Genomic DNA, 18569 nt, shown 5'->3' on the forward strand with positions numbered 1-18569 from the left:
TTTTATAGGTTTTCAATTACACCAACACAGCACACCAGAGCCGTCATGTTGGACAAAGTCTATTATGGTCACAGAGAGGCACGAGAGCCTTTGTAAGAGACTCGTATGAAAGCAGCATTCTCACAACTGGAGCCAAGGGATGTAAAGCTTTGTCTGTCTCGAACCATCCTTGACTTATTAAAGAAGGGATCTTCAAATGACTTAAACGTGGCTAGTGCTTAGTTATCTACTACAGGATGCAGGCTATGTGGGTTTTTTGGCTGTTTTTTTTTTTTTTTTTTTTATCTTTTTAGAATTTACTTTGCAAAAATACTGGCAAGCTACCTTGTCTTCAAACTGTTCCAAATAGCTTTCCCAAAGAATTGTTCAAATATTTTCTAGGCTTCATTCATTCCCTACCCCCTCATAGCGTGTGACAGCAGGATTCACTTTTCCCCGTGTGCGTTCCGAGAAACAAAAACCCCAAGCGGGTCAATGAGCTTTCCAGGCTGACACTGGTCATCAATGGTAAAACAGAGTTTAGGCCTGATTCCATTTACTATTTCAAAGCACTCTTTAAGCCGGCCTGAGACGCCTAGAGTCTTCTCTGAGACAAGGATCCCTTACAATGTTTATAGGACCTAACAGATCGTACAGTGATAGTTTCTTCCATTTGCAAACTGTGCATTTATTTGAGTATGTGGTTGGTATGGCTTTATGGGAGTGCCAATCTTTGAAACTTGGTTGTATGAGTTCTTTTAAGTGACATTCACCATTAGGGGTAAAGGGGACAAACGTGCCCATTAGTGGGTTAGAAGCACTTGCAAAATTTAAATGCTGTACGTGCAAATGCTAATTTACTCAGGATATCAATCTCCCATTTTCTCCAGGGAGTGGTGAGGTCTCTAAAACCACTGGCAACAGAGACAGCTCCCTGACACAGCTATTCCTCCCCTGCTTATTTCATGTTCTGGAGGGCAGATGGGCCTTTTTGTGTGTTTGGTCTATCCTGCTTGTTTGGGATTTTTTTTTTTTTATCCTGTTAAATAAGACCATGAAGTTTTAATATACTGGACTGTGCCTAAATTCCTCCAATCATCAATATTGGAAGAGGCAAAGCCTAAAGCTGAACACGACATGGGGAACCTCAGAACAGTTTGAGGCTAGGAACACCCCTATCCAGTGTCGAGGCTTCCTGGCCATGCGGCGGGACTCAAATGCAGTTCTGTGGCACTGGCCAGAGCCGGGAGCTGACAGGCAAAGTGAGCGCTGGGAGACAAGGCCCCACAAACCAATCCCGGCAGCTCCTGGTGTTACACATAATCTTTCCTCGTTCATTAATGAATTCCCAATGCACTGAATGCCAGCTGCGGGCCTACTAAATGCCGCATTCCACATTGGGGACAGGAAGTTGACAGGTGCAACCCTACCCTCAAGAGCCCAGGTTGTAGCGAGCAGCCAGCCCCATCCAACAGGCCCAAGAGCAGAGGCGCAGGCTCACTGTGGAGGGACGACAGAGGGAGTCGTCACTGAGTCTGCCCTTGGGACTCCCACTGCCTCCTCAGAGCCCAAGCCTGGAGTCCACTATGGGAGCCACAAGCCACATGTGGCTACTAACCATCACAAGTGTGGCTCGAGTCTGAGTTAAAAACAAAACACACACCAACTTTCAAAAAGTATGAAAAACAAGAACGAAAGGGATAATAATTTTTTTTATATTACATGAGGAATTTTTTTTATATTACATGAGGAATTTTTTTTATATTACATGAGGAAATGCTAATATCCAGGATATACTGCATTAAGTAAAATAGAGGACTGAAATTAATTCCACCTGTTTCCTCTTATTTTTCCTAACGTGCTTGCTAGAAAATGAGAAATTAATTAAGTGGCTCACATTCACAGACTTATTATTTCTGTCCACCAGTTTTGTTGGTTTTTTTTAACGTTTATTTATTTATTTATTTTGGAGAAAGAGAGAGAGAGGGAGGGAATGTGTGTGAGTGGCGGAGGGTCAGAGAGGGAAGGAAACAGAGAACTTGAAGCAGGCTCCACGCCCTCAGCACAGAGCCCGACACGGGTCCCAGACTGCCAAAGCCACCCAGGCACCCCTCTACCCGCCCGTTGTGGTGTAAGAAGTCACAACACAACACTTAGAGAGAGAACCTGGGAGGCTGTCTCGCGGGCAGCTGGGGGGCAGGGAGAAGGAAATGTGTAGAAAAGAGCACACAGGGGCGCCTCTCAGGGGCTGCAAAGATGGGCAGAGGCTGGCAGTGCGTTTGCTTCCTGAGCAGTACATGCCTGCCAGATTCATTTGCAGCAGAGAGACCACAACATCAAAGCCAAAATGACAATAATCACATCACAAATAACTTAGACGCAGCCTGTGGCTTACACTAGGCTATGCTCCGCCAGGCACCAGACCGGCTAGCTAGCCCTGCCTTCAACCCCATCCGGCCAGTCATTTGGTCACTCTGCCCCCTCATCTGAAAAGGGGTGGCTGAGATGCACTGATGCGCCTGTGTCCCCCTTACTCTGCCTACTAAGTCTCTGGAAATCTAAAGCACTCTCAACAACCCAGGGGAGGGATGAAAGTGCTAGAGAAGCAGACACGCTTGTGCCTAGAGATGTAAAGCTGCAAAGAACGGAGAAGGGAGTAGAATCAATCCTTTGTACTTTCTCTTTCCGAAAACATCGCCTTTTCTTTCTTTGCTAGCCCCCTTCCCGGGTAGATCTAGAAGAGATGGAAATGCCACGAGCTCGGGAATCACACCTGTGAGCTCACTGTGGTGACCACAGCTCCGAGAGGAGCCTGGCATAGAGCAGCACCTCACCGTAACGGTCTGTGAGGGGTGCCAATGGAGAATCTGCAGCCAGTTTTGCTGCTGAGTGTTGCTGCTGTGTGGTTAATGACTCTGAGGGTGCAAGCTGCACTCAGGAAAGAGCGGGGGCTCACTGAGGCAGGGTCAAGCAGCAGCGATCTGTCTCTCGGACGCTGGGGTCTGCGTGCGAGCTGTCAACCCAGGCGAAGGTGGAGAGGAGCCGAGACCTTCCCACCCCTTGTTGGCTCCTGCACGGGAGACAACCCCAGAGGTTGCTGCAGCAGAAGCGGCTGCCTGACCCACTGCCACCAGGGAAGCTGCAGGGTGAGGGAAGTCAAGGGGGAACAAAGGCCCGGAAGGTCACGGGCACAGGTCTCACGCCCAGCGTGGTGAGAGGAACGAGCACGGACGCCGCATGAAATAACAGTGATGCCCGCCGGGGTTTGACTCCACTCTCAGCACTTGGTGGCTGGGAGACTGAGCTCCTTCTCTGACCCTCATTCTCCGCAGCTTACAACAGGGCTGGGAACACAGGTCTTAGGGGGCTGGTTAGCTACAATGTACTTTTCAAAAAGGACTGGCACACAATAAACACTCAATAAATGGTCAATAAGTGGTATATATTCAACAATGGCCATTATTTTTCTTCTGGATTACAGCTTTTTTTTTTTTAATTTATTTTTTTAACATTTATTCGTCTTTGAGAAACAGAGAAAGACAGAGCATGAGCGGGGGAGGAGCAGAGAGAGAGAGGAGACACAGAATCAGAAGCAGGCTCCAGGCTCTGAGCTGTGTCAGCACAGAGCCTGACGCGGGGCTCGAACTCACTGACTGCGAGATCATGACCTGAGCCGAAGTAGGACTCTTAACTGACTGAGCCACCCAGGCGCCCCAACAGCTTTTTTTAATTTGTTTTTTTGATGTTTTTAATTTATTTTTGAGAGAGAGAAAGAGAGAGAGCATGGAAGCGGGGGAGAGGCAGAGAGAGAGGGAAACAGAGGATCTGAAGTGGTCTCTGTGCTGTCACTGTAGACCCCAATGTGGGGCTCGAAAACACACATTGAGCTAAAGTTGGATGTTTAACCCACTGAGCCACCCAGGTGCCCCTGGATTATAGCTCTTAAACAAGGTTTTTAACCTGGAGTCTGTGGGGCCCCAGGAAATCCACAAATGGGCTGCCACATATTCTGGAAGCCCCTGGACTCAGTGGTGTGTATGAACATCTTTTTTTCTTTTTTCTTTTTTTTAATGTTTATTTTTGAGAGAGAGACAGAGCACAAGTGAGGGAGGGGCAGAGAGAGACAGGGAGACACAGAATCCGAAGCAGGCTCCAGGCTCCGAGCTGTCAGCACAGAGCCCGATGCGGGGGCCTTAACTCACGAACCACGAGATCATGACCTGAGCTGAAGTCAGATGCTTAACCGACCAAGCTACCCAGGCGCCCCCAAACTTTTTTTCTAAGGAAAGTATCCTCAGCTTTCATCAGATCCCTAGAAGGCTCTCAGACTGGAAACCGGTGAAAACCCACTGAGCTTCTGTGACTTCCAAAGTGTTTAGCATATTTTCCGTATCTATGGACTTTCTGAATGACCCTCAGGACACAGACTTCACTCTGGCTGTTCAAGAGGCGTGAGTTTTATACACAGCAGTACAATCTGCAGATGGGCCCTTTATTATCTGAAGTACAGGAATATGGCTGGAATTTCTAAGGCAGACATCCATCTTAATTCCATCTGTAGTCCCAGAGCCCTTACCACTCGAAATACATCTTTCTCCGTGGTATTTTTGACATAATTGAAGGCGAAGGGAGGCAGGTGGCATGTTTTATACCTCGAAGGCGGTCACCCGGTTTTAGAACCACGAGAACCGAAATTGTAACTGGGTGAATTGCAAGAGCCCAATCAAAGCTTGATTTTACTCCTCACCAACCCAGATGAGGGTCTGACAGCTTGGCCATCTCCAGGAAGAAGGACCTTAACTCTGTAAATCACAAGCTTCCTCACAGGCAGGAAAAGGATAGATAATGGTAATAGCTCCTTCCTAGGGCTGCTGTGAGAATTAATAAGAAAATAATTATAAGTCATCTGTTAAGCAACCAACGCAGAGTAAGTGCCTCATAAATATTAACTATTAAATAACCTCTCTTATGGAAGAGGGGGAAAAAAAAAGTATTCCTCATCTGATCTCTGGGCCATGCATTTTAGCTTCGAGACGGACTTTGGGCCACTGGTATTTTTCAGCGTCTTTCTTGAGGTAGCTGTTAGTGACCAAGTAGGCATCGAGCGTTACACAGAGCCAGGAAAACAGCAGAAAGGTGTCTGAACGGTGATTTCAAAGACACCCTGCTTTCCTGGCCAACATTCAGAGATGCAAATTTAGGAATCACGTTAAAGGAAACAGGACAAATCTTGAAAATCACCGAGGTTAATGACTCAGCACACCCTTTTCATTCCTTCCCCTAAAGCTTCTTCATGTTTGCTGTGAGGACTCCTGCACTAGACACAGGGATACAGAGATGAGAAAGCCCCTCGGAGCTGTCACAGCACAACGGGACAGGACGTCACACATATGGCACCACAGGGTAAAGTAGGATGTGGGGCCGGGTGGGGCTGGGCAGGACCCGGTGTTCAAGCAAAGGCTTCTCCGAGAAACAACACTTGGGGTGTACGTGGAAGGAGGAGTGAATGTTCAAGGTCAAGTCAGGTCAAGAAAGGAGAAACAACATTCCACTGGGACAAAAGCACAGCCAGAAAAAACCCCATGAAGATGAGAGAAAATGAAGCCTTTGGGGGCCTTCAAGTGGCAGAGGTCAGCACAGCGTGGGGGTCACGTGGGCAGGGGGCAGAAGCCACACGGCACACACCTCCCTCCCATCCAACCTCCTGTGTCCACAGGAGGCAGGGCCCATGTTATGGGGGACCCAGGAACTGTGGAATTCAAGATCAGGAGGTTGCTCTTTTCCTCCAGGGCTGTGAAGTTCTGAATGGCTCTCAGGCAGCTACCCAATTCGATTTTATCTATTTGTTCTTTGAAAGATCACCCTGGCCACGGTGAGGAGGATGGAGTTGAAGCAGAGAGACTGGATGTGGCATTCTCAGAGGGTACTTGTGCAGGGTGAAACGGGGGGGGGGGGGGGCTCTAAACTAACGGGGGAAAGAGTGAGACAGAGACAGGGGTCCTGGTGAGTGACCCAATGAGAGGTCAAATCAGGGTCATTCCCAGGTTCATGGCTTGGGGGCAGAGAGACGATGCATCCTCCAGGGAAAATGGATGGAAGAGTAGATATACCTTATATACCTGTTCTTTTTGCTTGCACAGGATCCTCGCTCTCTTCTCAATAGTTTCTTTTTAAAGAACCACCCCTTGCTTGCTCTCAGGCTATTTACTTTGGGAGGGTTTTACCCACCACCCCCTCATGAAGTTCCCACATCCTCCCCATGTCTCGCCTCTGCCCACAGACTGTTCCTTCCATTCACGAAGGCTCCAGGCCTGGGCACATGATCAAGGCCAAGTCAAGTCGAATTCCATGTTCCAGATCCCTGGCCACAGGAGCTGGTTCAGGCATGGGCATGTGCCCATTAATTAAGAGTTAATCCCAAATTATTCTCTTCCCCTGCAGGGGTTAAACTTGAAGCTGCTTTGGACCATTGTACCACCAGGAAGAAGAGAGGAAATCAGAATCGGAGCCTTCCTGAACTTTTCCCATAAGGGAGACAATATATGCCCCTGCCTAGTTGAGTAAGTACAAGCTGGGTTTCTGTGACTTGCAGCCAAGAGCCGTGACAAAGATAAGTAAAGAAAATTGTGTTTCAAAAAAGAAAAGTCTACTTTTGTGAGTGGTGGATTATAAAAAAAAAAAACAAAAAAAAAAAAACCCTACATTTCTGAGACAATAGTACCTTAAAACATTTGAATCTAAAAAAGACACTTAGGGACTTCATAGCAAATTCTACTGTGACTAATGAAAAGCCAAACCAGACTGCTTTTGAAAATGTTACTGCACCAGATAATGGCACATTCACTCATTAAGTTAACATTTATTGAATATCTTCAGGGTTCTTAGACGTGCACAAAAGAAACTATAAAAGCGTACGCTTGGATTTGAGCTGGTCCATCCAAGCCCTTCCATAACGAGCAGCTGTGCGTGCTGTTCAGACTAATTGTGTGACGTTAGAGAGGCCAGGTGTTCCTGTCTGGCCCACAGCTGCACTTGATGGTGAGGGCACCACCTGAATTTCAGACTGGCCATCAATAAAACACGGCGGGTTGCACAGCACCTCAACAGAGCCCTTAGGTACAAGAGTGGAATGTGTTGTGAATTCCTGTCCCCTCCAATAAAACAACCCCCGGACCTTCTTTCTTTACTCTCCTTCCATGAAAAGACCCCCACACTGGCAAGGGTTTAACTGTTAGTGATGCACCCTCGTCTCTGTGTAAGTATGCCTGTACCATCACCTCCTGCCCTGTCCGCTCCTCAGGGGCCAGGTCCAAATAAGTCTGGCGGGTGTTCATTCCTGGTGGGCATTGGCTGGTTTGGCCACCCCGGGTGGATCCATTCCCGCTTCTGAAGGCAGGTCTGCCTTCTCCTCCGAGGAAGCGCCTACCTACTCCCCATCGTGTGCTGTCTTAGTGGGCCTGTCAATCAACGCGCCGAGCGAAGCAGTGTGCGTGCCATTCAAACTAGACCAAAGGTTTTCTCTGTGTGGGTATGCCAAGTCCAAGGGCAGACCTCCAGCTGTGCCTTGCAGAGAAAGAACATCAGTCCCCACTCCCCAGCCCCCTTGAGGAGTTCTGTTTCCACCCTGAAAGTGGTTCTTCTGACTTCCCTTTGACCCTTGGGATAGCCTCCGTGTTCCCTTTTGTTTTCCGTTGCTTTACTTGGGAGAAACTCCAGCATATGTAAATTGCTGCACTTTAAGAACGAAGCAATAGCTACCATTCAGAGCATACTCTGCAGCTGAAAAAGTACTTTCACATCCAATTTATCTCTTTTAATCCACCTTTCTGAAACTGAATTTTTCTCCTCCCCCCAAATAAATCACTTCTTGATCTATTTCTCACAATGGCACATTCTTTCAGCCACTTAAGCTTTTTTTTTTTTTTTTTTTTGTAACCTCAGAATGATTTTGACTAGAGGCTTTCAGTAATGCTGTGTCATCAGTCACCCCATCCCAAAATACGGAATCTCCCAGAATGATCCCTTCCTTTCCGTTTTCTTTGCTTCTGCCTTTGCCAGAGCCTTCCTCACTGCCCACCAACGGTCTGCTGACTTTGCCACCAGCCTACCATCTCTAAACCATCCTGATGCCACTGGCAGAAGGCTGTGACTAACATTTTACCGTCACTGTGTTATTCATCATCTTCCCAAGGTTTACAGAATGAAGACTACAGGACAATGAGGTCCAGGACATTCTCTGACCTAAATTCTGGGGTGCCTACGAGCAGGCTTCACTCAGCTCTCCGGTCTTGCAGTACATTCCTCCTTAGCAGAAAACATTTGCGAGAATGAGTGTCCTCAAACATGTAAATTGCAAAAAAAAAAAAAAAAAAGAAAGAAAGAAAAAAAAAGGAGGCTACAATTTCTTGCAGCTACCTCTCATTAGAAGTGGAGTCTTTCTTGGGGCGCCTGGGTGGTTCAGTCAGTTAAGTGTCCAACTTCGGCTCAGGTCATGATCTCACAGTTTGTGGGTTTGGGCCCCGCATCGGGCTCTGTGCTGACAGCTCAGAGCCTGGAGCCTGTTTCAGATTCTGTGTCTCCCTCTCTCTGCACCTCCCCTGTTCACGCTCTGTCTCTGTCTCTCTCAAAAATAAACATTAAAAAAAAATTTAAAAAAAGAAGTGGAATCTTTCTATACTGCTTGAATCCAAGGTGACCTTGTGATTTGAATCGAATTGGTCCATGGGATGTCCTGGGTGCCTGTTAACCTGGCTAACAGTCTGATAACCGCCAGATGTAACTGAAGCCCTCCTAGATCACCCTGCCACCAGCTCGCCCACCAGGTGACTGACGATGCCTGAAGGAACCCCACCAAGATCAGCAGAAGAACCATCCAGCTGAACTCAGTCCAAACCATGGACCACACAACCATGAGCTTTAATATTTGCTTTAAGCAAATGCTTTTTGGGGTGACTGGTTACTCAGCAATGGACAAGTGATAAAAACATCTGAGCTGATTGGTCATTTTCTCCTTAGAATCCCTTTTCATTTACTATTTAGCATCTTGGTTGCTCAATCATACAGTATCTTCCTTCATCTTTTGTATGATTCATTTTTCATGTGTCCTATTTCCTCCCTTCTAAATTCCTTGCGAAGAGTTCCTGTGTTTTATACTTCTATATGCCACAAATGCACAAAGTGAATACACAATAAAGAGGAATCAACTAGTGCATTTCGGGGCCCAGCCATCAGCCTTATCAATTCATAGTCATCATTTGGACAAATATTTTGGTCACTAACTTTTTTTTTTTTAATGTTTATTTTTGAGAGAGAGCACAATCAGGGGAGGGGCAGACAGAGAGACAGAGAGACAGAGAATCTGAAGCAGGCTCCAGGCTTTGAGCTGACAGCACAGAGCCCGACGCTGGGCTTGAACTCAAGCACCATGAGATCATGACCTGAGCCGAAGTTGGATGCTTAACTGACTGAGCCACCCAGGCGACCCGCCCTGGTCACTAACTGTTAAAGCTTAAAAGAGAGCTAAGATGGAAACAGCCAATTATGAAATCTAGTTATCCACATAAAGTGCAAAATCATGTAAAGTATATATCATAGTAGTAACCGATTCATTACTGATCCATTTTCAGTAAATTATTTCTTGTAACTAAACCCGCACATCAATCAAAGGTACACAAGAATGAGGCACCCGGGTGGCTCAGTCGGTTAAGAGTCCGACTTTGGATTTCTGCAGAGGTCATGATCTCACGGTCATGGGATCAAGCCCCGCACTGGGCTCTGCGCTGAGCGTGGAGCCTGCTGGGGATTCTCTCCCTCTCTGCGCCCTCTCCCCTGCTCACACTCTCTCTTCCTCCAAATAAATAAACAAACATATTTTTTTAAAGGTGCACAAGGAACCAAGTATAGAAGGGTAAAAGTTTCACAGAAGCAACTGTTTGATTTTCACCAGGATGTTATTGTTCTCCCAAGACACATATTTCTCCTATGTGGTTTGCAACGGTAACCTGACAGACTGCCAAAAACAAGGTTTCTATTCGAAGAGTGTCACTGATTCTCTTGTTGCCTTTCAATTAGATTTTGCATTTAAAAGAGAATCTCCCTTGTGTTTCTTATAATGATGCACCTGCTCCTTGGGAGATTTCCTCTTTTGACAAGTAATGCCTTAAATCTGGCAAGAGAAACAGCTCCAGGCTTCCTGTGATAATATCAAAGATCATTTGTTTGTATAAGATGTTTGTGTGGGTTTCCCTCCTAAGAGCAGTAAAGTACTACTCCACTTCCTTCCAAAACAACGGCGCACACAAAGTTTCTTGGCCTCTGTTCTGCATTTCCACAGACACCTGCACCAGGACAACTGCCTGGAATTAGCAAGGCTGTGACATAGTACATGGAGAGCTTCATTTGCCCTGGTCACTTGCTTTTGGACATCAATACACAGTAAATGTCAAATCAGCACAGGCAGTGTTACTTCCAATCTACTATCTTGTAACTTATCCTCATGAAAATTAAATCTATATTCAAAGTTATATCCCTTAGTTTTTAATAATTTTTTTTTTTTCTAACTGAGATGTCCACAGATCCTTAAGAGAAGCACCATCTTTTTTTTTTTTTTTTTTCTGATTCTAGACCTAGGGACTCCTTCCTATTCGATTATGAGTAATCTTCAGTTGAAACTGCCTTCGCATGAGAGACTTCTGTGATGGATAGAAAACGTCACACCTTCTTCAAACAGTTTCAAGAACCCCTTAAAGCGATCTCCTTTCACTCTCACCAGGCTGAGTGTAAATTAACATTGAGATGCATCAGGAATGGCCAATAGACATTCTCTCCCAGAGGTGAACACATCAGCATACCGCTTTCCTATACCTTGTTCTCTCTGCCTTTTAAAATTTCAATTTGTACAAATGAAATACAGATTTCAACCCATTCCCCGCTGGGATGTCTTGCTCCATAATGAGAGAAATAGGTTTTTGCCTTCCTGCAGATTCAGCAAGGAAAGTGGTGCTCGAAAATTACGTGTTTAGAGTGACACCTTGGAGAACTGACATACTGTGCACACATGTAATCCTCATAAACCTCCCCAGACAGCCCTTATTTCATTTTGCAAACTGCACCCTGGCCGGGCTCCACAGCACGTGGTGTGCGGCGGGCCTGTCCTGCACCGGCTCTCCCTTCCTCTGGGCTCTTCCTTGCCTCCGGGGTCTCTGATGGGCACTTGTCAGTAACAGTCAACACGAGCGAGGTGGCACAGCCACCAGCCAGTGAAAAACTGACACCGACCGGAATGCTTCCTTAATTAACTTTCCCAAGGAAAACAACGTTCCCACAGGAAAAAACAACACGTCCCCGCCGCCCCCCCCCCCCTCCTAGCGGTCCATTGAAAATGAGCAACAATGCCGTTGCCTTTTTGTTTCCTAAAGACTTTTCTTTGCTGCAAGCAGTAGCGTGTTCCTCAAAGAATGCTAGTATTTCCTGTGGAAACTGTATGGCTGCCAGTAACGGCTCATAATTTTCCCTTCTCTTCTTTTCGTAAAAATGAAATAAACAAAACGTGGCATTTGACAATAGCCAAAATACCAGTTCACCCCACTTACCACCTGCAGATGAAAGTCATCACCACGAGAGAAGGCCAAGAGAGGCACATTCGCGGCTAAAATCGACGCGGACGAGCCCGGGACGCAGGACAGCGCCGGAGGGGCAGGTCGCAGCCCCGGCTGGACGGGGCAGCCAGGGAGCTCCGGGGATGCGCGCGGGGCTCCCCTGGGCGGCACAACCCCAGGCGCCCCCCTTTCGCGTTTATTATTATCGTGATTGGGTCCTGTCGCTGTTACTATTACTTCGCCCCTCGTTATCTCGGCTTTCAGGCGCTGGGGCTCTGCCCATCCCTGCCTCCGAGGTGGCAGCCAGGATAATAACCACACGAAACGGGCAAAGGGAAGGAACAATCCTTTGGAAACCGAGGCGGGGGCTGTCTGCCCACCCCCCTTCCCCTGAGTAAAGCTGCCGCTCGGTAGCCGCAGCCGTTACTATAGAGACCTCCTCCCCCCCCACCACCACCCCCAAAACCCTTTCTGCAGAGGCGCCGCCGCTGCCCCGGCCGCCGGGACTCGCGGCACAAAGGGGGCCCGGGGGCTGCGGGGAGCAGGGGCGACACCCTCCGGGGTCTCCCGGTGCAAACTTGGAGAGGCTCAGCCGCCCGCCGCCGCCGCCCGCCGCCTCCCCGCCGCGCCCGCCGGGGACCTGGACTCACCGGGGGGCGCCCGGCGCGCCGGCGGCTCGGAAGCGCGGACGGACTGACGGACGCACCGTGGACGGCGGCGGCGGGAGCAGGAACCGCCGCAGCGGGAGCGGGAGCGGGGCGGGCGGCGGAGGCGCTGCCGCGGCCCCGCTACGTCACAATGCGGCCGGGCCGCCGGCGCCGCTCCCCCGGCCCCCCAACGGGAGCGCGCGGGCGGGGGCAGCCCCGGGGCGCCCGGGCGCGGAGCTGGCGCGGGGGGACGCGGGGCGCACCGCCGGGGACGGGGGCGCGGCCACACCGCCCGGGCTGCCGGAGCCGCCGCGCGCCCCGCGTCCCCGCGCCCGCCCCCCCCCCCCCCCCCACGGGCCGCGCGCCCCTGCTCCGCCCGCCTGACGGCGACCCTCCCCGGCCGGCCCACGCCCCTCCCGCGCCGCCTCCCCACCCGCCCGCCGCTGTCCGCGAACCTGCGCTTCCTTCTCCACCTTTCGCTCGTTCGCCTCTGCCGCCTTTGCGTCTTCCCAGCTGGGCTTCTCCTCTTCCTCCCCTCCTACTTTTTGCCCCCCGCTTCCCTCCTTCTCCTCCGCCCCCCGCCCGGCGGCCTCTCCCCCTGGAAATGAAATCGACCCTCACCGGGATCCACGCGTCAGCCGCTGCCACCTCATTGGTCCCCAAATCAGTCCAGCGGGGTCCGGCCTGAACCGGGACGAGGGACTCGGGGAGGGGAAACGGAAGGTGGGCACAGTACTGGGACACTGCTGTGCCTGCGAAGCCTTTGGCAGAGGATGTGGCGCTGGCACGGAGTCCTCGCCCCCACTCCTCCTTCCCGCCCCGGAGGCTCGTCCCCTCCAGGACTTCGCCAGGGAGAGGAGGACAAGGGGGCTTGGCCCGGAACGTGCTTTGCTCAAGCGTGGGTGCTGGCTGGAGACTTTGGTCTGAAATAATGGCTTTTTAATTGTACAGCGTTGAACACATCACCGTCCCTACAGGAATATTAACTTTACTTTTAGCGTCTTTTTCTTAATGGGAGACAGGGAGCGATGGGAGGGATGGGGGGGGGGGGGCGCTGTGGGCAGCTGGTGAGGCGTGTGGGCAAGCCAGCAGTGGTGACTGCGTCTTTCCTTCCTTATTTCCGAAATGAAATCAGGGAGAGTGGAAGCATTTATGGTAACATTGGCTCACGACCATCTCGCTTTTGCCCTTTGGAAAGCTTTAAATGGTTTTTAAGAAATCTCTTTCCCAGGAGAGATGACTCGAGAAGTTCACTCAGCAATGCTATGGAGGGCCACTCTCTTGCTCCAGGGTGTGGCTACTTGCCCGTTGCTGCCCCAGAGAAAAGTGTGAGGAAGCAAGTTCTCGTCCATCCATCCTCTTTGTTCCCTTGCCAGGTCCAAGCGAGCAAGAGTGGCGCCACGATCCTGAGAAACTCAGCACTTAATCTGGGTTAATGGCACTGGGGATGTGTAGCATGTGTGAGCCTGTCAGTGAAGATACATCATCGATAATATATTTACTTCATAGAATAATGGTAATGTATTATATATTAATGGCATGTAATACTGTATTTTACATATGTTCATTATAATATAGATTCAATATGTAACAACCAGCAAGGACCTGGTTGTTTAAAAACTGGGGTTCTCTGGGGGCACCTGGGTGGCTCAGTTCAGTTGAGCATTATAGGACTTCAGCTCAGGTCACGATCTCGGGGTCTTTGAGTCCCAGCCCCACATGGGGCTCTCTGCTGACAGCTCAGAGCCTGGAGTCTGCTTCAGATTCTGTGTCTCCCTCTCTCTCTCCACCCGCGCCCCCCCCCCCCCCCCCCGCTCACGCTCTGCCTCTCTCATAAATAAACAGTAAAAAAAATGAAAAACTGGGGTTCTCTGGATGACTCGTGTAACACTGCACACAGTGCCTGTGGAGTCCATGGGTTGCTCTGTTGGCCGGAAAAAGGCAAGTTGTAGGATTAGGAGGACACAGCTCAGCAATCCTGTTCTGGACCTGTTTTGGACAAGTACATAATTACTAAAATGAGGACTACCTTGAAGGCCAGCAGAAGACATTTCACATGCTTTTAATTTGATTTCCTATTGAAAAACTAAATCTCTCCCTCTCTGCTTTTCGACATAAACAGCCAAGAGCGTGTCCTGCAGCCTTGTAATTTGTTTATTGTCATTTATCATACATACGACTTTGAGTACATACATGGAAAGTGGCTTCACAATTTTAAAAACACACATTATCCCTCAGTAGAAAATATAAAATCAGATGACATCATATGGCACTAAAAATACTTGAAAATATTGGGCTTAATTCATTCACATCTGGTTAAAATAAAAATACCGTTTTTTTTTGTGTTTTCCCTTTTTTTTTTTTTTTTGCCTCATATAAACTCCAAGAAAAGCACATCTTGCTTCCATCCAGTAGATATGGATGGAAATTGGTGTCATCCTTGACGTGGTCTACAGAGCGCAATGTTTCACTGCCATCTTGTTAAATATTTTGACGTCCTGTTCTTTAAAAATCAGATTTGAATTTATTGAAGGACTAAGTTGTTGAAGAGTAATTAATGGACATCTTCTTCCCACTGCTGTAAACATCTAGCTCTAACAATGAGTCAGGTGTTAATTCAGTTTAAATGTTTCCACACGAGGGGCCCGACTGTGTTGCAGGTACAGAAAATGGGTTTTCCCAGGAAAAAAAAGTTCTCTGGTTTTGGCAGCCAAAGGAATAGCATGCCATAGTGTGAAAGAGCAATCTTTGAGATGTTGTTTCAGATATTTTTCCATTTTTTTTAGAGTTCTTTCGTTATGGTTTATTCTCTTTCTAACATGTTTTTGATTACATGTTTACCATTGTTTCCATGTGATTATTTTTACACTGTGATTTTAGCCTATGCTTATATATACTTTCCTACATAGTCCATGAGTTTGCTTTTGCTTGGATTGTTTGTTGGTTTGCTTCTTCTGTGCAATCTGTTGCTAAATCTTAAACCACATGCCAAAGCATGGAGGTAGTGTAGTTGCGTTGGAACAGAGCTGCTAGATTATAGAGCGGATGGCAAGAAAGCCAGCTTCCTCAACATCGTGTTGACTCTTTTATCAAGTTCATGAACTACTCTGCCTAGTCTTTCAATTGCTTATTACCAACCAGTCTGATACTCAGTTTCCTAATCAAGCAGCTGCCTTGGTAGGCTAGTTAGTACCAATGAAAGCGCTTAGCAACCTCCGCTACTGGACCATTTACCCCTTTTAAGAAGACTCCTACCTGTGCCTAACACCACACAGGATGTTCCCATTTTGGAGCACCATTTCTGCTTTGTGTCCATTTCTTATCCCCTACTATTCAACTGTCACCTTCCATCAAGATACCAGGGAGTTTATATTCTTCATATTTCGATTCAACACTGAGCACATTTTTATACTCAAGAGCTAGCTACTGAAAATAATTGGTACAGAAGTGCATTTCACTGTATATCATCTGCCAAAGAGCTGACATCTAATTGTTCATTCAATTATTACAATTAAACATCTGCCTCTATCCTTTTACCCAGTTTCCATTACATATCTTTATTGTGCTACAAAAATTGGATAAACCTGCTAGAACATTGTCAATGATCAAGCAGAAAACAACTCTCTTGTTTTTCTATTCTTTCAATGTAGATTTTGCCTTCTTTAAAAACATTTTTTTTTAATTTATTTATTTTGAGAGCATATGAGCAGGAGAGGGGCAGAAAGAAAGGAAGACAGAATTCCAAGGAGGCTTTGTCAGCACAGAGCCCGATGCGGGGCTCCATCTCATGAACCATCAGACCGTGACCTGAACCAAGAGTCGGAAGCTCAACCAACTGAGTCACCCAGGTGCCCCTCCCCTTCTGTATTTCTTTTCTCTCTTCTTGGGGCAAGATTTAGCCTTTGCTTCATCTTAGACTTCTAATAAACTTAGAATTGGGAGGGAGATGAAATTCAAGTCCAGCAGCTTAGCTGCTTATAATATGGCAGCTTTAATAAAAGATTCGATATAGAAGAAACTTTATGGATTGTTAACCTGACTCACTGACATTATCCTGGGATTTCAACGAATCCTATTACTATGCTTTACCTATCCTTACAGATCATTAGAAGTTTTGTTGGTATTTTTAAATGGAAACAATGAAATCACGTGCAAAAATATGATCAGATGAAGGAGAGTGTCTTGATGTGTTCTGAGGTAGCTTGGGGCAAAAATACAAAAAGACTCTACTGGGGGCAAAGGGTTTTTTTTTGGTGGGGGGAGTCAACTGATTGGGGGCCATGATCTTTCCTCTGTGTTTCTCTTCCATAGTGAGCTACCAACACAGAGCACAGTGAATCTGTAAAGCCGCTGAAATACCTAGAGGAAGTCTGGATCCAAACTCTATTCAGGCAGGCAGTATGTAAATTTCATGACTGGATTTAACTACATTTACTGTAACCCAATTGCCAGATTTTTGCAGGTTAGCACTTTATTCTACCTGAGGTTGACTTGGGCTCCCACTTCACCTGCACCCCCAAGAGACTCCCTGCCCATTCTTGTAAAGCTTCATCCAAAAACCTCCAGTTTTCATTTAAACGTAGCATTTCTTCACCATCCTGACCCCAACGGATTTCCCAGGAATTCCACTTACATCATGTGTAATAGGTCACCTTCCCCCCGCCCCCACCACCACCGGATCCTTTTTTTTTTTTTTTAAAGTAGACTCCACACCCAATGTGGACCTGAACTCAGGGGCCTGAGATCAAGACCTGAGCTGAGATCAAGAGTTCAATGTTTCACTGACCGAGAGCCACCCATGGACCACATTTTTCCAGATAATTTTTATGGAAAATATTTTCCCCCTCAGGGTGGCTTGTTGCCTTTGGATCTGTTTGAACAGACTCCCCCTGGGTTATATCCCATCTCCTTATCTGTCTACTGACGCCTCCAATCTGAATCAGACTAGCATTGACAACAGTAAAATGTGCCTGAGGCTTGTGCTCCCAGAAATCAGCAACGGATGAGAAATGCCCCCACCTTTTCGTGTTCCAGGAAATGTCTTACCACAAAAAGCCAACTCCCCGTATAATTGATAAAACTCATGGTCTCCTCTTTCTCATGACTCCATAAGCTCTGTAGGTGACTCCCTTGTTTACCTATGACCAAGGCCAAACAGAGACTTTCCCCTTCTGCATGAACGTGCTGGCAGGACTAGACACAGACCCTCCAACTTCCCTTTCTTTGTCTCATGAATGAATAGCTGAGATTCAACTGTTTGTCCCTCTGAAACTTGCTACACACAGAAAAAACATTTCCTGTTCAGCTAACTGATCTAGACTTCCCTTGATTGCAAAGCAATCCCAACAATACATCACCCCACCTGCAACTTGCCTCTCCCTCCCTGTAAAAGTCTAACACAAAATGCCCGTGCAGAAACACTCAGATGCTTGGATTTAGGGTGCTCAGGGTATTGCCAGAACCTGAATAAAGTCAATCGTACTTGTCTGTGTTTGGCTTTGATTGGGTACTTGTGTCTTTTTTTAATCTTCATGAATAGCTACCCTAGTCACTGGTATAAATTAATGCCGTGGACCTGTTATGTCGCCGTAAGATGGTTATTTCTAAGCAAACTTTTACATCCAACATTTTTGTCTGCAAGGGAAATTCCTAACACTCTACAACAATAACTGAGGAGTGTTTTAAATCCTTCAAAATGCAGTCTGATTATTCAACTTTTCCATACATTTGGTTTTTTTGCTGTTGGTGATTTACATAGCCCTTTGACATCAGAGTATTCAACTTCATTAGGGATAAATGAAAATGCTGTAAGGTGCCAAACAGTCAGCATATTTGCTTCCATAATATGACACGTGTACATAACAATATCTTAGTTATTAACTAGTCATCCAGATTCTTTATGCTATACCATGGGATTGATATATTTTCCAGAGCTTCCACATTAGTAATTTGCCTACTGGCTTACACTACTTTCCAATGTGGGTGAATAGGAAAGAGAAATAGTTTCTAAGACTCAGGCCCAGGATGGGTGTTTTCAACAATTGGTATATCCCACAGATTAAAGACCTCTTAAGAAAGAGAGGAGGGGGATGGGGAGGGGGATGGGGGGGAAGGGAAAAGGGAGGAGGAGGGGAAGGGGGAGGGGAAGGAGAAGAGAGAGAGAGGGAATCCATATAAGATTGAAAAACTATGGCTGGGAAGTTCTGCAAAATTCTGTAAACATGGAGTCTCCATCGTCAAGGGCACACGTGGACACTAGAGATTTCACGTGTGTGCATAAACACCGATTAAATCTTGAACTGGAGGTTCTGGTATTTGAAATGAATTTGATTAGATTGTTCTAAAA

The 18569-nt window shown here is 47.3% G+C and overlaps 1 protein-coding gene and 1 long non-coding RNA gene across 6 annotated transcripts in view; one reads left to right on the plus strand and one right to left on the minus strand.

Moving 5' to 3' along the window:
* The window catches only part of SNCAIP (synuclein alpha interacting protein), a 160722-nt gene extending 147764 nt beyond the window's left edge, over nt 1-12958 (minus strand). Inside the window, exon 1 of one of the 5 annotated variants that reach the window (XM_060636276.2) lies at nt 12845-12958. The gene's annotated coding sequence lies outside the window, so the exon portion shown is untranslated. Of the gene's footprint in view, nt 1-11570; nt 12004-12226; nt 12540-12678; nt 12752-12844 lie in introns of those variants that run through there. The other 4 variants (XM_060636277.2, XM_060636275.2, XM_060636279.2 and 1 more) reach the window with 4 other exon arrangements.
* LOC132681627 (uncharacterized) lies at nt 12766-17714 on the plus strand. Its single transcript, XR_009611149.3, has 3 exons — nt 12766-12946; nt 13600-13739; nt 16535-17714. It is a non-coding gene; the product is annotated as an uncharacterized LOC132681627 (long non-coding RNA).
* The last annotated feature ends 855 nt before the right edge of the window (nt 17715-18569 follow it).

The sequence above is a fragment of the Panthera onca genome, chromosome A1, assembly GCF_046562875.1.
Source record: "Panthera onca isolate mPanOnc1 chromosome A1, mPanOnc1 haplotype 2, whole genome shotgun sequence".
Taxonomy (NCBI): domain Eukaryota; kingdom Metazoa; phylum Chordata; class Mammalia; order Carnivora; family Felidae; genus Panthera; species Panthera onca.